This window comes from Gracilinanus agilis, chromosome 3 (assembly GCF_016433145.1).
Source record: "Gracilinanus agilis isolate LMUSP501 chromosome 3, AgileGrace, whole genome shotgun sequence".
Classification (NCBI taxonomy): domain Eukaryota; kingdom Metazoa; phylum Chordata; class Mammalia; order Didelphimorphia; family Didelphidae; genus Gracilinanus; species Gracilinanus agilis.
Window position 1 is genome coordinate 137361424 of NC_058132.1, and position 5891 is coordinate 137367314.

Sequence of the window (5891 nt, forward strand, 5' to 3'; positions counted from 1 at the left end):
TATGAATCTGGGTGGTTAGAAAGAAAAAATCCTTCCCTCAGCTGAAATAGGGAAGTTTTGGTCTTTCCCTCTCCCCCCTCACCCCCCCCCCCAGGGGCTTCTCTAATGATTTTTACTTGGAGTCACCCAATTTCTCCAGAAGAGATAGTGATTGACTTTACCTCTTGCCTATGCTCAGCATTGGGTTGTGGAGGGGTTGTGGAAGGAATGGGAGGGAGAGAATAATCACCTCTCTCTCTCTCCCTTTTTAAAACCTTTACCTTCTGTCTTAGAATCAAGACTGCTTATTGGTTCTAAGGCAGAAGAGCAGTAAAGGCTAAGCAAGGGGGGGTTAAATGACTTGCCCAGGGTCATACAGTTAGGAAGTATCTGAGGCTAGATTTAAACCCAATATCTTTCATCTCTAATTCTGGCTCTCCATCCGCCAAGTCCCCTCTCTGCCTCCTAAGCTCTCCTCTTGTGCCCTTTTCTAGTAAGGAGTTAGACCTGGGGCTTTGATCGCTACTTTTCCATAATGATGGACTCATTCGTAACAGGAGCCAGTTTCTAATACTCTTGGTAATTTGAGAAACACCAGGCAGTGAGCATTTCCTAAACTCCTCAGCAGAGTGCTATTGGCGGGACCCTCTTACGAGGCAGACCCTCACTCCTCAGTCCTCTAGGACTTCTTCAGCTCTCCAGCGGTGAATGAGTGGAAAGACCAGAAAGCATCCAGGGTGGAAATGTCCACGTTGCCTGGCCTATGACAGGTAGAGAACTGAACGTCTCCATCCTGGGCGGTGGGATCGAGGGACACTAGGTTTTCTGCATTTACTCGATTTCTTGAAATATAAAGGATGAAACTTGTTTTCTTTTTCTTTACAGGGAGGGAAAGCTTTTTTTTTTTTGCCAGGTCTCCTGGCAGGCTGGTCCTGGGTGTTGGTGGCGCTGGCATCAGGATGCCAGGATCTTTCCTCCCCTGCTTGTGTTTAGGGCTGGGAGTTTGGAGAGAGGCCATCACTTAACAGAGTGGAGCAACACAAGTGACAGGAGGTATCCCCGTGCCAGGGGAGCGTCGCTGCCCAAAACGGATGGTACATGTCCAAGGGCTCTCAAGGTACTGGGAGCCTTGCCAGCTTGCAGTAATTAAGCAGTAAGACCCAAACCAGTTTGCAGCGTGACGGCCAGATGATGAGGGTGTGAACTGAGGCAAAACACACGGCTTTACTCTGCTGCTTTGTTGAAACGTTCTTGGTGACAATCTAAAACATTCAGCTCCTTCTTCTTAAAATGGAAAGGATAAATGGAAAAAGAGCGAATGATGGTTATCTGTGCTTCCAGGACCTCTCACCCCAGGTGGTTGGCTGACCCTATCATTCTTGCCTCACACCAGCCAGGGATGTAGAGAATTGTAGCAGGGGTTTTCTATTATATGTAGAAGATCCTAGAAACGGTGACTCTGCCAAATCCCATACCGAATCAATATAGGATCTGAACCCAGAACCTTTCTGATCCCTCCTTCCTTTTATTCTTTTATTTAACCATTACATTCTGTTTTAGTATGAGTTCTAAGTGAGAAGGGCAGCAAGTGCTAGGCAATTGGGATTAAGTGACTTGCCCGGGGTCACACAGCTAGGAAATATCTGATGATAGATTTGAATCCAGTTCTTTCCAACTCTATTTACTGTGCTACCTAGCTGCCCTATGACTTTCCCATTTAAGGACTTATTCCATTCTGCTTTATTTTAAATATAGTTAGAGGACCATCCTTAGAGCCGGGAAAACTTGGGTTCAAATCAAATCTGACCCATAATGATTGGGTGACCTTGGGCAAGCCTCTTGGTGCTCCTTATGCATACATATATCAAGGAGCTGGTGCTAAACTGCATTTCTAGAAGGAGTTCTCTTATTGGATATTCTAAAGCTGATTAAATCATATAGGTCTAGCCAGGAAAAAAAAAAATCTACTTTGACAGGCATGGAATGGTTTCTAGAGTACTGGATTTAGAGTCAGGAAGAATTCAATTTAAACCCCATTTCTAGTACTTATGAACTATAAGAATATAGACAAATAACTTGAACTTTCTAAGCCTCAGTTTAATCATTTCTAAAATGGGTATAGTTGGGGCAAGCTAGGTAGTACAGTGGATAGAATACCAGGCATGGAGCTATGTGACCCTAAGCAAGTCACTTGACCCTGATTGCCTCCTGGCTTTTGCCACTCTTCTGTCTTAGAAGGTAAGAGTTTACAAATACAATAAAATAAAATGGGTATAGTTACCTCTAGCACATGCCTTAGAGGGTTGTTGGTAGGCTCAAATGAGTTTGGAAACTTTAAAATACCGAATAAATGTCAGATATCATTGTTATTTCACTCATTTATTTATTCATTCATTCATTTATTTATTTACTTATTCATTCATTCATTCATTCATTCATTTGTTTGTTAATTAATTAATTAATTAATTAATTTTAAACCCTTACCTTCCATCTTAGAATCAAGGCTGAATATTGGTTCCAAGTGGTAAGGACTAGGCAATGGAGATTAAGTGACTTGTCCAGAGTCACACAGCTGGGAAGTGTCTGAGGCCAGATTTGAGCCTCCTGTCTCTAGACCTGCCTCTCAATCTACTGAGCTACCCAGCTGTCCCATATTGTTCTTTTACTTAATGGATCATATTGTCTTTATACTCTGAGGTCAGAATCCTAGAGAAGGCTGAGGGGTGCATTTCAATCAATAATACTGTAGTATTCAGAGTACTTTCCCATAAATTCTCAAATTTAATCCTCACAGTAACTCTGTGAGGGAGATGGCAGGGATTATCATTCCAAATTTATAAAAGAGGAAACTTGGCTGGATAGCTCAGTGGATAGAGCACTGGATCTTGAGTCAAGAAGATTCCTGAGTTCAGCTTCAGACACTTACTAGCTCTGGGACTCACGGGGAAGTCAATTCACTTCTTAGCTGCCTTAGTTCCCTTGTTTTTAAAATGAGGATAAACTTAGCACTTACATCCCAGGGTTGTTTTTTAGGTTAAATTGAGGTAATATTTGTAAAGTACTCTGTAAGCCTTAAGGCACTAAATTAATGCTAGTTATTATTATTATTGTGGTTATTGTTATTATAATTTTATAACTTTATATATATTTACATAAATTATAACTGAGGGTCCCAGAGAGGTCAAGGGAATTGGCTCCATAATCACAATTGGCGCTTGTGGGTCATTAACCTATGCCTCTTAACTCTAAGCCTGATGGTCTTTTCCCATTTAGTTGTTTCAGTCACATCTGACTCTTTGTGATCCCATTTGGGAGTTTTCTGGCAAAAATACTAGAGCGATTTGCCATTTTCTTCTCTAGCTCATTTTACATTAGGAAGCAGAGGCAAACAGGGTTAAGTGATTTGCCCAGGGTCCCATAGCTAGGAAATGTCTGATGATAGATTTGAACCTAGTTCTTTCCAACTCTATTTACTGTGCTACCTAACTGCCCTATGACTTTCCCTTTTAAGGACTTATTCCATTCTGCTTTATTTTAGTGTCTGAGGTTGGATTTGAACTCAAGATTCCAAGCTCAGTACTCTACCCATACCCACATCATCTTGCTGCCCCAGTGCTCTCTCCACTACGCCTGCCCCATCACTTGCTGATAATTCATTCTACTAGTGCCTAATTTGTTCTTTACCTCCACAGAGGACAAACATGAAGAAATGAGTTTAGATTCTAGCAGGGGAGATCAAGATGTCTATAAGGAAAACTATCAGGCTAGAGAACCCCCGACTACAAGAGCTGTTAAATACTTTATTGAGGGACCTTGTGAAATTCCCTTCCCTGGAGATCATTTAAAATAGATTAGACATCCATCTGCCTTTGGCGCTCCAGGGAAAGTGCTACGTAGAGGCAGGGGGCTGGATTCAGTGACCTTTCCATGTCTGTCATCTCCCTGATTTTGTGAGGACTCTCCTTTTAGGTTAGTTTGGCATCTTGGCTTCGTAGGAAAAATGATCCCTTATACTAGCCAGGATGCATTTTCAAGACTAGAAAATTATTGGAATATCAAAGAGTAGAGAGAAAAGAGGGAAGACACTCAGGGATCTGTGGGGGAGATGGGTGAAGGGCACAGGGAGACTTATTGTGTTCTTCGAGGCTCAGATTCATTCTTACTGGGGAATAACAAACAGTTTTGCTGACAATTAATCACTCAAGCTTTTTCACTGGAGCTAGAGTAGGGAGAGGAGACCAAAGCGACACAGTAGGGGAAACAGCCGGAGCTTGGCCCCAGAGGCTGGCATACAATCCCTGCTATTATCATAAGGCATCCGTGGTTCTGGGTTGGCTAAAGGAATTCTTTCCTGAATGGTGGCTAGGTAGATTTCCCAAGCTCAGTGCAGTCAGTACAGGTTTCTACGTGGCCCTGGTAAATCCTCTGCATTCTTATGCTCAGCTTAAAGCTTGCTTGCTTTATAGCAAAGAACCAGTCAGACGAGGACCAGATGGTCCTTTTTTTATGGCGATGTTTCTGTTTCCTCTGGTGCTGGGAGAGGCCCTGGATTGGAGCAGAAACAGAAAATGCTTATTCCTAAAGCCAGGGATTGCTCCTTTAAAAAAAATCACATCCTTTCCCTCTATTTTATTAACAAATTCAGATTCTAGGTATTGTGTGCCTTCTTTAACATGTAATACCGTTTCATATACTGCTTGGCCAGTCAAGAGTGCTCAGCCAGCACTGAACTTCTGGGCCTTTGGATTCTGTGCTCTGTACAAGGGAAAGGACGTCTTTCTGTCTGTCTGATTGCCTGGTGCTTTATCAGGACAGGGTCACTACATCCTGACTTGATCCTCACTTGGCCTGGCATTAGCTAGGTGATAGTTAATGACTAACACAAACAGCAGATCATAGGAGGGGACTATGAGAGGGTGGAGTGTCAGAACTAGGAGTATAGAGGGAGCCCATCGGGGAGCCCTTTCTTCCTTGTCTTCCCCCCTCTCCCTCTCTCCTAGCTCTGAGCCACCCAGAATTCATCTGGAGTGTTTTAACTATTCACAAAGCTTGGATGGGATGGGAGCCGTCAATTCTATTCCTTTTGGTGACATGGAGACCATCAGGCCTTCTCATCAGCCCTGTCGGTGTTTCCTAAAGTCCCCAAGACCTCTTCTGTACCTCCATTCTCCAGATCCCTGACTCTGTTGTCTGGCCTACTGATTGTAACTTCAGGACCCCTTATCCTTTCCACCCACCAGACCCTTCAGACCTCTAGATCTTTCTATACAAGTGTAGCTCAATTTTATTATATGTATTCTCTCCCATAATTAACATATGAGCTCCTTGAATCAAGGGCTGTCTCATTTTCCCCCTTTTTTATATTCCCAGCACTTAGCAGAACACTTGGTATATAGTGAGTGATTAATAGATGATTTTTAATTTATTCATTCATTCAGTGGTGGTCGACAGACGAGACCATGGGATCAAATGAGGATCTGAGAGAGACTGTTGCCATGCCAATAGGGTCAGCAGAAATGGAAGTCAGATTGTTCTGGCTGGTGTAATCGGGAGGATTAGTCAAATAGGACAAGGGCTTCCTATTCAAGTAGGAAGTATAAGTATCATCGTGAACTGGGGCCGAGAAAGCCAGTAAAACAAGAGCAAATATCAGTGCTTTATTAGTGGAGCTGTGAACTGGCCCAGCCATTCTGGAAAGTAATTTGGAACAATGCCCCAAAAGCTATTGAACTATTGTCATAACCTTTGACTCAGTATTACGGCCACTAGGTCTATACCCTGAAGAGTTTGAAGAAGGAGGAAAAGGATCCATATGTACACGAATATTTAGAGTAGCTCTTTTTGTGGTGGCAAAGAACTGGAAACTGAGGGGATGCCCATCAACTGGGAAGTGGCAGAGCAAGTTAAGTTTT